This window comes from Pleurodeles waltl, chromosome 3_1 (genome assembly GCF_031143425.1).
Source record: "Pleurodeles waltl isolate 20211129_DDA chromosome 3_1, aPleWal1.hap1.20221129, whole genome shotgun sequence".
NCBI lineage: Eukaryota > Metazoa > Chordata > Amphibia > Caudata > Salamandridae > Pleurodeles > Pleurodeles waltl.
Window position 1 is genome coordinate 879,699,077 of NC_090440.1, and position 12,905 is coordinate 879,711,981.

Sequence of the window (12,905 nt, forward strand, 5' to 3'; positions counted from 1 at the left end):
GTGCAAACGCTTTACACATTGCCTCTGGGTTAAGCCTGACTGCTCGTGCCAAGCTACCAAGGGGGTGAGCAGGGGTTATCTTGGACGTGTAACTCCCTTGCCCTGACTAGAGTGGGTAAGTTCTGCCTGGCTGAGGTGCATACCCTAGCCAATCCGAAACCCCATTTCTAACAGTGAAATAAAATAAAACATGCAGGTGGAGCCGAGATTCCACAGACCAAGCCGCCTACGGAATCTCTTTATTAGGAGGTTCTACAATTAACATTACTGCAAAAATCAAAAGCTGTGACAATACACATTTTCACTGATAAGCACACATGTTTTATCTTCAGAAATTTCAAGTTAAATCTTAGAATCTAAGTCACAGGTCATAGCAGGGTGGCATTAGCCAAAGGCCAACAATTCTCAAAGACATTCAACAGTCACAGACACACTTCACAATATTTGAGGGATAGTCTGTATTATACCAACAATATACTTTGGAACGGATGAAAATCAAAATATCAATCTTCAATGGTAAACTACATGCACTGTATGGTCAAGGTGAGCTGATGCTCAGTACTTCCCCCTATATGTTTAACTTGATGATAACCTGGTAGTTGACATAATGAGGTATGTGGATTTTTTTAGTCAATATTGTGAAATACAACTAGATCGAAAAGAGGTTAGAGCCAACACACATCAATGTTAGGTGAAGTATAAGAGGGATTAAAATCCACTGTCGTAGCAGAAAATAATAATTCAAAAGTATGTTTTAAACTTCCCGTTCTCACCTTAGAAGTATATAACAACAGCTTAAGAAAAAGCTTCAAAAAGAGTGAAGACTCCACCTGAGCATCATGCAAAGTTTAGATTTTCAGCACGCACCTCAGCCTGATAGCACTCACCTTAGATTGTTTTTCTGCTTTTACTCAGCATCCCAAAGTCCATGCAGAGGAACCGAAGTGCAGGGTTACATGGTGCCCAGAAGTGTTGCCTCACTTCCTTTAGTTATTGACGTGATGACACTCACAACAAAAAGTTCTCATCCGCTTCAGGCCTGGGAGCCACGCATCTTAATGAGAGTCTTGTTTTGAAGAAGATGCTGAGCTTGGGCAATGCACAAGTCAGAGTTTGGGCAAAGTTTGCACAACAACAAAGAGATGCCTCAATGCTGTTTGTGTGGAGGCTTCGTCTTTGTACTGAGGCATGCCACTTGGGTTTGAAGAGTACAAGTTGATTGACAGGGGTGATGACCAAAGGACAGACAGACATGAGAGATCCCCTTCCCGTCATGGACATGTTGCTTTGCATGCCTGTGAAAAAACATACCATGCTGGTATGGTGAAGTACTTTAATAAAAAGGTGCATGAGCCCAAAGGTCTTGTTAGGAGAACACAGTGAGTGCTGCCAAATGCTGGAACTATAGAATACCAAGCCTGGCTAGTCTTGATTGAACCTCATACTTCTTTCTTCTACCCTCTTCCACTTGCCGTCGCCATATCTCACTTCAGCAGACTGTTTTCAGCCCTTCTCTCTTCCTTTGTTTCTGTTTTACTGTCTTTCTCTTTGTGAACGCTGAATTAACTACTAATGAGTTATATGTATTTTGGGTCAAGAAGTTGCATAGAGTTTGACTAATATAGAAAATAATGTGCGACTTAGAAAATGTGCCCACTTGAGTGGCCACCATTAAATTACGAAATGTCTTTATTAAATGCTTATTAATTGTAATTGAAGTGCCTGCATTAGGATTAATGTAGCAGTGTGTTATGTTAATGACTTTACATAATGTATTTGCTTTATTAATTATAAGACTTAAGTTAGGGAGGTTTTGGGCCTAGTTTTGCACGAGCCTCATATTAAGCTGCACTGTTTAATAAAATTGTGGGAATGTATGTCCAGAGAGAAACTAGTTCATGCATTATTCTCACTGCATTGACCAAACATTAGCAGTTCTCTTTAACTTTCTCATGAGATCTGCCTGCTGGAATATCTTGTATTAGTAATTGTTACACTGTATAGTTTGATACATGAATCAGCGATGTTCCCAGGAGCTAACAATGGATGCACTGACTGGAGTACGGATGGATACAAAAATGTTACCTGACGAGTCTGACGATGGGAACAGGAGAAGACGAGCCAATCACGGACATGTGAAAGACTGTTTAGTTACTTCTCAGATTTGAGGTTAAATCCTTATTGGACCAATTGTAAATGTACAATTTTTTGACCAAAGCCAATGTGGGAAGTTCTTTAGGTGATTTTGATTTAGCCCGACTGCACTGAGATGAGCGCGCCTTTTCCTATTTTGATTTCCTCTGTAGAGGAATATTCTGTTCTGTTTGGGAGCTGAACAGTTCCTGATGACTTATTTCTATCTTTAACTTTATTGCTTAAAATCCTGATGTTGAATATTGATTCCTTAGAAATTGCGTCTTAAATGGTTTGGATAGCTTAGAGTCCCCATTTCTGAACGATTCCCTTTCACTGCCCAAACCGATGTCCAACTGGCGAAGATAATCGCAGCTTGCTGATTTAAATGAGGAGAGGTATAACAAAATGCTACTGTTCTTGTTATAGATTAAGGTGGTCATTCTGACCTCGGCGGTAAAAGGCGCCTACCGCCGGTCAGAAATCCTCCATAATCCCGCCGCGGTCGCGGAAACCCGCCACGGTCATTCTGACCCGCAGAAGGCAAACCTCCGAAAATCCGACCGCCACAACAGACCGCCAGACCAGCGGTCGGCGGAAAGGTGGAGGTGACAAAACCTCCACCGTCACGCCAACAGAAATACGCCCATGCCATTACGACCCACGAATCCACGCGGCGGTCATTCAAACGCGGTATTCCATTGGCGGGACACACCGGCGCGGTCAGAATACACACAAACGAACAAAACTCAGCCACATTGGACGATTTGAATCCCACACACCTGATACACATACACACACCACTCCCACACACACAATACAATATAAAACACACACCCACATCACCCACAAACCCCTACGCTAAAAAATTCGTAAAGAAGGCAAGAGCGAGACACCAGCATCCAAAAAATAACAGCCACAGCCACTCAACACCATCACCCACACACTATCCACACACAAAACAACACACACCACCACACTCAACTCACTTAAATACACATACTCCACCCCACACATCATACACACCACCCCATGGCACCCCAAAGACAACCCCGCTTCACAGACGAAGAACTCAGGGTCATGGTGGAGGAAATCGTTCGGGTAGAGCCCCAGCTGTTCGGCACACAGATACAATACACCAGCATTGCCCGGAGGACGGAGCTATGGCAGAGGATTGTCGACAGGGTGAACGCAGTGGGACAGCACCCCAGAAATCGGGAAGACATCAGGAAGCGATGGAACGACCTACGGGGGAAGGTGCGTTCCATGGTATCCAGGCACAACATCGCCGTGCAGAAGACTGGCGGAGGACCCCCACCTCAACCCCCACAATTCACATCATGGGAGGAGGAAGTCTTGAACATCCTGCATCCTGACGGCCTCGCAGGAGTCGGCGGAGGAATGGATACTGGTAAGTTGAAGCTTCAATACTGCTTCCCCCCCACCTGCATGCCAAATCAGACCCCAACCCTCACCCCCATCCTCGAACCCCACCCTCACCCCCACCCCCATCCTCACCCCCACCCTCACCCCCACCACCATCCTCACCCCCACCACCATCCTCACCCCCACCCCCAGCACACCTATTCCCCGCCAATGTCTCACCATCACAACCCACACATCCCAAAACCTAGGCCTGCATGCGTCCACTAAGCATGGACACCCATCACCAAAGCATGCCCAATGCATATACACATCCCCCCCACAAGCCACCCTCACCAAAGCCCCCACACACGAATGCCAGCACTTGGGGACACGAGAACCCACAGATACACCCATATGCCACTCATTGAAACTATAACCATACCTCTATACCCCTGCAGGACCCGACCGTCAACACACCGCGGCGGAGGGGCCAGAATTCTCCACACCCCCCACCCAAGAGGCCGTCAGCGATGACAGCAGCTCTGTCGACCTGGACACCGATGACCAGCCCGGACCATCGGGGACCTCTGGACAGTCGGTTCCCCTCACACAGGCCCAGGCCACTACAGACCCTAACCCCTCTGGGAACACCAGCACAGCTCCCACCCAGCGGGCCCATGCCTCTGTCTCCAGGGCGCGTCAATCTGCGGTGTGTCTACCACTACAGGGCACCCAGGATAACCCACCACCCCAACAACAACAGGGACCTGGGGGCAGTGGTAGTGGGCACACCGGCCAGGGGGCAGAGGCCCAGGGAAACAGGGGAACTCGGAGGGCAGCTGTGCGACAGGGGGGGGAGGAGAGGCCCAGGGAACCCACTCTCCACGAGGTCCTCACCACCATCATGGGAGCATACAACCGCTCCCAGGAGACGATGGCGACGGTACTGGCCCGGTTCCAGGAGATCCAGGCACTGCAGGAGGAACACTATCGGGGGTACAGGGAGGACATCAGAGCCATCAACACCACCCTGGTTACCATGGTAGGGCTGCTGCAGGACCTCGTAAACACCAGGGCGGACACTCAACAACACCCAAGGGCCCCTGCCACTAGCCTGGACCAAGAACAGCCAACCACCTCCGCCGGCGCTAGTGGACAGGAGGCCCCCGCACAGCAGCAGCCCACCAGACCCCCACCTCCTGCAGGAGAAGAACCACCCCGCAAGAGGGCCCTGAGATCTCGCAAGAAGACAGAGTAGGATGTCAAGACCCCCGCCAGCAATGGATACCACCTGATGTCATCCCACTGTCCCACATTGTCACCCTGTCCATCCTTGAACTGCCCATGCTCCATCTCTCCACAGGCCTCTGGACAATGCACCTGTGTGACTGTTACTCTGGACTCTGCCATGGACATTCCTTCACCATAGCCCCCACCCACTTGAAACCACCCATCCCATTTTGAGCACTTCAATAAACACCTATTTTGCACCAAAATATCTGGAGTCTGGCTGTGATTTCAATATATTGTAATTGACATGACAGTGCAAATATGTCCTTGTACATGGTGAAGTCAACAAACAGCTGCCACAAAGCTGTAGTCCATGGGGAAACGAAGCACAGGACTCGTAGTGGGGACCCCAGATCTGAAATAGGGAGGGAAAAGCCAAAACTCAGTCATCATACACTGGGGCAAATAGACAGGCAGCAGAGATGCAGGAGAGTAGTTAACATTTACTAAATTATCTTAGAAATGTTACCTGTGTCCTATTGGAAGTACTGTTCAATGATTCTGTCCCTGTTGTCTGTTTCAGCCCCGTCGTCTTCCTCCTCGTCACTCTCCTCAGGTTCCACCGCTGCCACAACACCACCGTCTCGACCATCCTCCTGCAGGAAAGGCACCTGGCGGCGCAAAGCCAGGTTGTGAAGCATGCAGCAGGCCACGATGATGTGACACACCTTCTTAGGTGAGTACATTAGGGATCCACCTGTCATATGCAGGCACCTAAACCTGGCCTTTAGGAGGCCAAAGGTGCGTTCGATCACCCTCCTAGTACGCCCATGGGCCTCATTGTACCGTTCCTCTGCCCTGGTCCGGGGATTCCTTACTGGGGTCAGTAGCCACGACAGGTTGGGGTACCCAGAGTCCCCCACTAGCCATACACGGTGTCTCTGTAGCTGTTCCATCACGTAAGGGATGCTGCTATTCCTGAGGATGTAGGCGTCATGCACTGACCCTGGGAATTTGGCATTTACATGCGAGATGTACTGGTCAGCCAAACACACCACCTGGATGTTCATTGAATGGTAATTTTTTCTGTTCCTGTACACCTGCTCCCTGTCTCTTGGGGGAACCAAAGCCACATGGGTCCCATCAATGGCACCAATTACGTTGGGAATATGTCCAAGGGCATAGAAATCACCCTTCACTGTAGCCAATTCGCCCACCTCAGGGAAAATGATGTAGCTCCTCACGGATTTCATCAGGGCAGACAACACTCTGGATAACACCTTCGAAAACATGGGCTGAGACATCCCAGAAGCAATTCCCACGGTTGTCTGAAATGACCCACTTGCCAAGAAATGGAGTACTGACATGACCTGTACCAGAGGGGGAATCCCTGTGGGTTGGCGGATGGGGGACATCAGGTCGGGCTCCAGCTGGGCACACAGTTCATGGATAGTGGCACGGTTAAGACGGTAGGTCAGGATAATGTGGCGTTCTTCCATTGTCGACAGGTCCACCAGCGGTCGGTACACGGGAGGATTCATCCGTCTCCTCGCCCAACCCAGCGGACGGTGCCTAGGAAGGACAACATGGAGCACACAGTCAAGCAACCCACAGGTACGTACTCACAGCTAGCACAGTAAACGATTCTCTATGCAGTGAATGGCGTGTCTGAGTGGCTATGCAAGGCCTAGGCCTGTGTGACGCAGTTGAAATTGAGCCATGTGGGCCCTGGAAATGGCGGCTGCCTGACCTGTGAAGTGTGACAATGGGATGTGAGGTCAATGCGCTGGCGTGGCACACCGCGGCGGGCGGCGGGCCAAGACCGCGGCGCCAAGCCGCATTGGTTAACATTGAAGCCTATGGGTTTCAGGAGCCAATGGCGAAGGGCGCCGGCGGTGGCGGGACGCACCGCCGCGGTACGCACCGCCGCGGACGTGACCGCCATTTTCTATCTACTTATCCACTTGCGACTTGAACTTTCACAGGAGAGGACCTATACTGCAAGTGTTGCTGTGACCTCGGTCTGGAAGGGACAATGGCTGCTACGCCTGGGGAAAGGGCCCCTGCCTTCACTGGAGAGGAGTTGGAGAAACTTGTGGATGGGGTCCTCCCCCAGTATGCGCTACTCTACGGTCCTCCAGACCAACAAGTGAGTTTAATTCAATCTGGATTTGGGGCCACGGGCTGGCTTGGGGGCCTGGCGGGGGGCATGGCGGGGGGCCTGGCGGGGATGGGGGGCATGTTGGGTCTGGCGGGGGCATGGCGGGGGGCCTGGCGGGGATGGGGGGCATGTTGGGTCTGGCGGGGGCATGGCGGGGGGCCTGGCGGGGATGGGGGGCATGTTGGGCCTGGCGGGGGGCCTGGCGGGGATGGGGGGCATGTTGGGCCTGGCGGGGGGCATGGCGGGGGGCCTGGCGGGGATGGGGGGCATGTTGGGTCTGGCGGGGGGCATGGCGGGGGGCCTGGCGGGGATGGGGGGCATGTTGGGTCTGGCGGGGGGCATGGCGGGGGGCCTGGCGGGGATGGGGGGCATGTTGGGCCTGGCGGGGGTCCTGGCGGGGGGCCTGGCGGGGATGGGGGGCATGTTGGGCCTGGCGGGGGGCATGGCGGGGGGCCTGGCGGGGATGGGGGGCGTTGGGCCACTGGAAAGGAAAATGCTGACAAACTTGAACGTGGTATTTCTCCCTCCCTGTACGTGTTACATAGGTCCTCGCCCATGAGAAGATCGGGATTTGGCGTGCCATCGCCAAGGAAGTCCGGACCCTGGGGGTCCACCATCGACGGGGCACCCACTGCCGCAAGAGGTGGGAGGACATCCGCCGCGGGACCAAGAAGACCGCCGAGTCTCTGCTGGGGATGGCCTCCCAACGTAGGCGGGGTGCCTGCCGTCAACTGAGCCCCCTGATGTTCCGGATCCTGGCGGTGGCCTACCCTGAATTGGATGGGCGCGTGAGGGCAGCACAGCAGACACAAGGGGGTGAGTACAAGCATTATCTACTCTGTTGTCGCGCAGTGGAGGTGTCTGGTTGGGGGAGGAGGGCTGGGGGTCCCCCTAGGCCAGGGCGATATCTGTAGGCTGGGCACCCCCGTAAGCCCCTGTGTCCCCAGCCACCACCCTCAGTAGTTTGTCAGTACAGCCATCCCTGGGCCGTGTCATCCATGGGTGCAGTTGTCAACTCTAGGCGTGTAGGGCATGTTCCACGGAATGCGTAGCGGACCCCAAGTGCGCAACTTAGTGCAGGGGGCATCTGTGTCTGTCATGTCCGCTAACTGTACCGGAGATCCATGTACTCAATATCCCTTTATTTCTCTCTCCCCCCCCCTTTTTGTTTGTCTTTCTGTGCTTGTGTGCATCAGCATCATCAGGCGGAGGAGAAGTGGCATCGGGGCAGGAGGGAGCTGCATCTCACATGGCCCAGGAGGGCCATGCCACAGAGTCAGACTGGACCAGTGAGACGGAGGGCGAGGGGAGCTCCACGACGGGGACGACTGGACCCTGCAGCGACACGGACACGTCCTCGGAAGGGGGCTCCCTTGCGGGGGTGGCACCATCCGTGCCCCCCGCCATTACAGGTACAGCCGCCACCCAGCGCACCATCTCCGCCCTCCCAGCAGCCCCTCAGCGTTCGCCCCGTGCCCGCTCTGCCAGGAAGCCGGGCATCTCCTTCGCCCCAGGCACCTCAGGCCCTGCCCCTGTTACCCCCGCTGCCCTCAGTGAGGAGGTCATTGACCTCCTCCGAACGCTCATTGTTGGGCAGACTACCCTTTTGAATGCCATCCAGGGGGTGGAGAGGGAGGTTCATCGCAGCAATGCGTACCTGGAGGGCATTCATTCGGGTCAGGCTGCCCATCAGCGATCGTTCCAGGCTCTGGCCTCAGCACTGACGGCAGCCATTGTCCCTGTCTCCTGCCTGCCTCTACTAACTCCCTCCTCCCAGTCTCCTGTTCCTCTGCCTGTCCCACCCACACCATCAGACCAGCCTGCACACACCTCAACACCCAAGAGAAGCTCATCCAAACATAAGCACCACAGATCACGCAGACATTCACACACGCAACATTCCGATGCAGACATGCCAACAGTCACTACCACCTCTGTGACCCCCACCTCCTCGTCTCCCTCCTCCCTCCCTGTGACGTCTACACTCACACCTCCATTCACCTCACCATCAGCCAGTGTTTCCATCACCAGCACACCCTCCACTCCAGTCCGCACACGTGCAGTCACCACCCCCACTGCCATTTACACGTCCCCTGTGTCCTCTCCCACTGTGTCTGTCACCCCCTCTTCCACACCACACAAACGCAGCCACCCACCCACCCAACAGCCATCCACCTCACGACAGCCTATCCCTCCTGCACCTGCACCCAAAGACAGCAAACGTGACTCACCTACAACCACATCCTCTCCCTCCACTCCCATTCCCACTGTACCTACCACTCTCCATTGTCCCAAGAAGCTCTTCCTCGCCACTACTAACTTCTTTCCTGACCCTGAGCCCCCCCCTCCTTCTCGTCGGGGTAAGAAGAGCACCTCAGCCACCACCAGCCCTGCAGCCCCCTTGACAAGGGTGCAGGGGTATTGGAGCCCGCCAGCCCGCATGTCTGGATCTTCGCCCAGCAGCAAGGGGACAGCCAGCCCACCCCCTGGGAAGAGGAGCAGAAGGCGGAAGGGGCGCCGCAGGAGCCCGCCTTCTACATCCCCCCCGGACACCACCCAGAGACAGTCACCAGCCACAGCTCCAAAGGGAGGAAAGGGACACAGGCCCACGACTAAGGAGGGCAAGGGCAGCAAGTCGGAGAGGTCAGGCAGCAGGCCTGCTGCCCAGGAGGAGCCCACAACCCCCATAGCCGCTGCCCCGGGAGGAACCGGCACAGCTGCCCCGGGAGAGCCCACCACCCCCATAGCCGCTGCCCAGGGAGGACCCAGCCCAGCTGGCCAGGAGGGCCCCACCACCCACAGCCCAGGTGGGCAGTGAAGGAGCACCATCCCCGCTGCCCAGGAGGGCACCACCAGGCAATTAGCAGTTGGCCATAGACCGGCCGCCGTCTCAAGAACCGCTGAACTGGGCCCTTCAAGGCAAGGACCGCTGAACTGGGCCCCGCCGTCTCAAGAACCGCTGAACTGGGCCCTTCAAGGCAAGGAGCGCTGAACTGGGCCCCGCCGTCTCAAGAACCGCTGAACTGGGCCCTTCAGGGCAAGGACCGCTGAACTGGGCCCCGCCGTCTCAAGAACCGCTGAACTGGGCCCTTCAGGGCAAGGACCGCTGAACTGGGCCCCGCCGTCTCAAGAACCGCTGAACTGGGCCCTTCAAGGCAAGGAGCGCTGAACTGGGCCCCGCCGTCTCAAGAACCGCTGAACTGGGCCCTTCAGGGCAAGGACCGCTGAACTGGGCCCCGCCGTCTCAAGAACCGCTGAACTGGGCCCCGCCGTCTCAAGCACCGCTCCGCTGGGCCCCGCCATCTCAAGAACCGCTCCGCTGGGCCCCGCCGTCTCACGCACCGCTCCGCTGGGCCCCGCCGTCTCAAGAACCACTGAACTGGGCCCTTCAGGGCAAGGACCGCTGAACTGGGCCCCGCCGTCTCAAGAACCGCTGAACTGGGCCCGCCGTCTCAAGCACCGCTCCGCTGGGCCCTGCCGTCTCAAGAACCGCTCCGCTGGGCCCCGCCGTCTCACGCACCGCTCCGCTGGGCCCCGCCGTCTCAAGAACCGCTGAACTGGGCCCTTCAAGGCAAGGAGCGCTGAACTGGGCCCCGCCGTCTCAAGAACCGCTGAACTGGGCCCTTCAGGGCAAGGACCGCTGAACTGGGCCCCGCCGTCTCAAGAACCGCTGAACTGGGCCCCGCCGTCTCAAGAACCGCTGAACTGGGCCCTTCAAGGCAAGGAGCGCTGAACTGGGCCCCGCCGTCTCAAGAACCGCTGAACTGGGCCCTTCAGGGCAAGGACCGCTGAACTGGGCCCCGCCGTCTCAAGAACCGCTGAACTGGGCCCCGCCGTCTCAAGCACCGCTGAACTGGGCCCCGCCGTCTCAAGCACCGCTCCGCTGGGCCCCGCCATCTCAAGAACCGCTCCGCTGGGCCCCGCCGTCTCACGCACCGCTCCGCTGGGCCCCGCCGTCTCAAGAACCACTGAACTGGGCCCTTCAGGGCAAGGACCGCTGAACTGGGCCCCGCCGTCTCAAGAACCGCTGAACTGGGCCCGCCGTCTCAAGCACCGCTCCGCTGGGCCCCGCCGTCTCAAGAACCGCTCCGCTGGGCCCCGCCGTCTCACGCACCGCTCCGCTGGGCCCCGCCGTCTCAAGAACCGCTGAACTGGGCCCTTCAAGGCAAGGAGCGCTGAACTGGGCCCCGCCGTCTCAAGAACCGCTGAACTGGGCCCTTCAGGGCAAGGACCGCTGAACTGGGCCCCGCCGTCTCAAGAACCGCTGAACTGGGCCCCGCCGTCTCAAGAACCGCTGAACTGGGCCCTTCAAGGCAAGGAGCGCTGAACTGGGCCCCGCCGTCTCAAGAACCGCTGAACTGGGCCCTTCAGGGCAAGGACCGCTGAACTGGGCCCCGCCGTCTCAAGAACCGCTGAACTGGGCCCTTCAGGGCAAGGACCGCTGAACTGGGCCCCGCCGTCTCAAGAACCGCTGAACTGGGCCCCGCCGTCTCAAGCACCGCTGAACTGGGCCCCGCCGTCTCAAGCACCGCTCCGCTGGGCCCCGCCATCTCAAGGACCGCTCCGCTGGGCCCCGCCGTCTCACGCACCGCTCCGCTGGGCCCCGCCGTCTCAAGAACCACTGAACTGGGCCCTTCAGGGCAAGGACCGCTGAACTGGGCCCCGCCGTCTCAAGAACCGCTGAACTGGGCCCGCCGTCTCAAGCACCGCTCCGCTGGGCCCCGCCGTCTCAAGAACCGCTCCGCTGGGCCCCGCCGTCTCACGCACCGCTCCGCTGGGCCCCGCCGTCTCAAGAACCGCTGAACTGGGCCCTTCAGGGCAAGGACCGCTGAACTGGGCCCCGCCGTCTCAAGAACCGCTGAACTGGCCCCGCCGTCTCAAGCACCGCTCCGCTGGGCCCCGCTGTCTCAAGAACCGCTCCGCTGGGCCCCGCCGTCTCACGCACCGCTCCGCTGGGCCCCGCCGTCTCAAGAACCGCTTAACTGGGCCCTTCAGGGCAAGGACCGCTGAACTGGGCCCCGCCGTCTCAAGCACCGCTCCGCTGGGCCCCGCCGTCTCAAGAACCGCTTAACTGGGCCCTTCAGGGCAAGGACCGCTGAACTGGGCCCCGCCGTCTCAAGCACCGCTCCGCTGGGCCCCGCCGTCTCAAGCACCGCTCCGCTGGGCCCCGCCGTCTCAAGAACCGCTCCGCTGGGCCCCGCCGTCTCACGCACCGCTGGGCCCCGCCGTCTCAAGAACCGCTTAACTGGGCCCTTCAGGGCAAGGACCGCTGAACTGGGCCCCGCCGTCTCAAGCACCGCTCCGCTGGGCCCCGCCGTCTCAAGAACCGCTCCGCTGGGCCCCGCCGTCTCACGCACCGCTCCGCTGGGCCCCGCCGTCTCAAGAACCGCTGAACTGGGCCCCGCCGTCTCAGGAACCGCTGAACTGGGCCCTTCAAGGCAAGAACCGCTGGCCCTTTGGCAGACGTGGCAGGGCAGGATCTATCTCGGGCAGGGCTGCAGGATGTCCTCTGGCCAACTTGCCTCCTCCAGTGGCAGTGGGGTCTGTTATGGACTGTATGGACTGTGGCTTTGCTCTCCCCAGGATGGCCCAGTGGGCAGGCCACCCACTGTATGGACTGTTTGGACTGTGGCTTTGCTCTCCCCAGGATGGCCCAGTGGGCAGGCCACCCACTGTATGGACGGTATGGACTGTGGCTTTGCTCTCCCCAGGATGGCCCAGTGGGCAGGCCACCCACTGTATGGACTGTTTGGACTGTGGCTTTGCTCTCCCCAGGATGGCCCAGTGGGCAGGCCACCCACTGTATGGACTGTTTGGACTGTGGCTTTGCTCTCCCCAGGATGGCCCAGTGGGCAGGCCACCCACTGTATGGACTGTATGGACTGTGGCTTTGCTCTCCCCAGGATGGCCCAGTGGGCAGGCCACCCACTGTATGGACTGTTTGGACTGTGGCTTTGCTCTCCCCAGGATGGCCCAGTGGGCAGGCCACCCACTGTATGGACTGTTTGGACTGTGG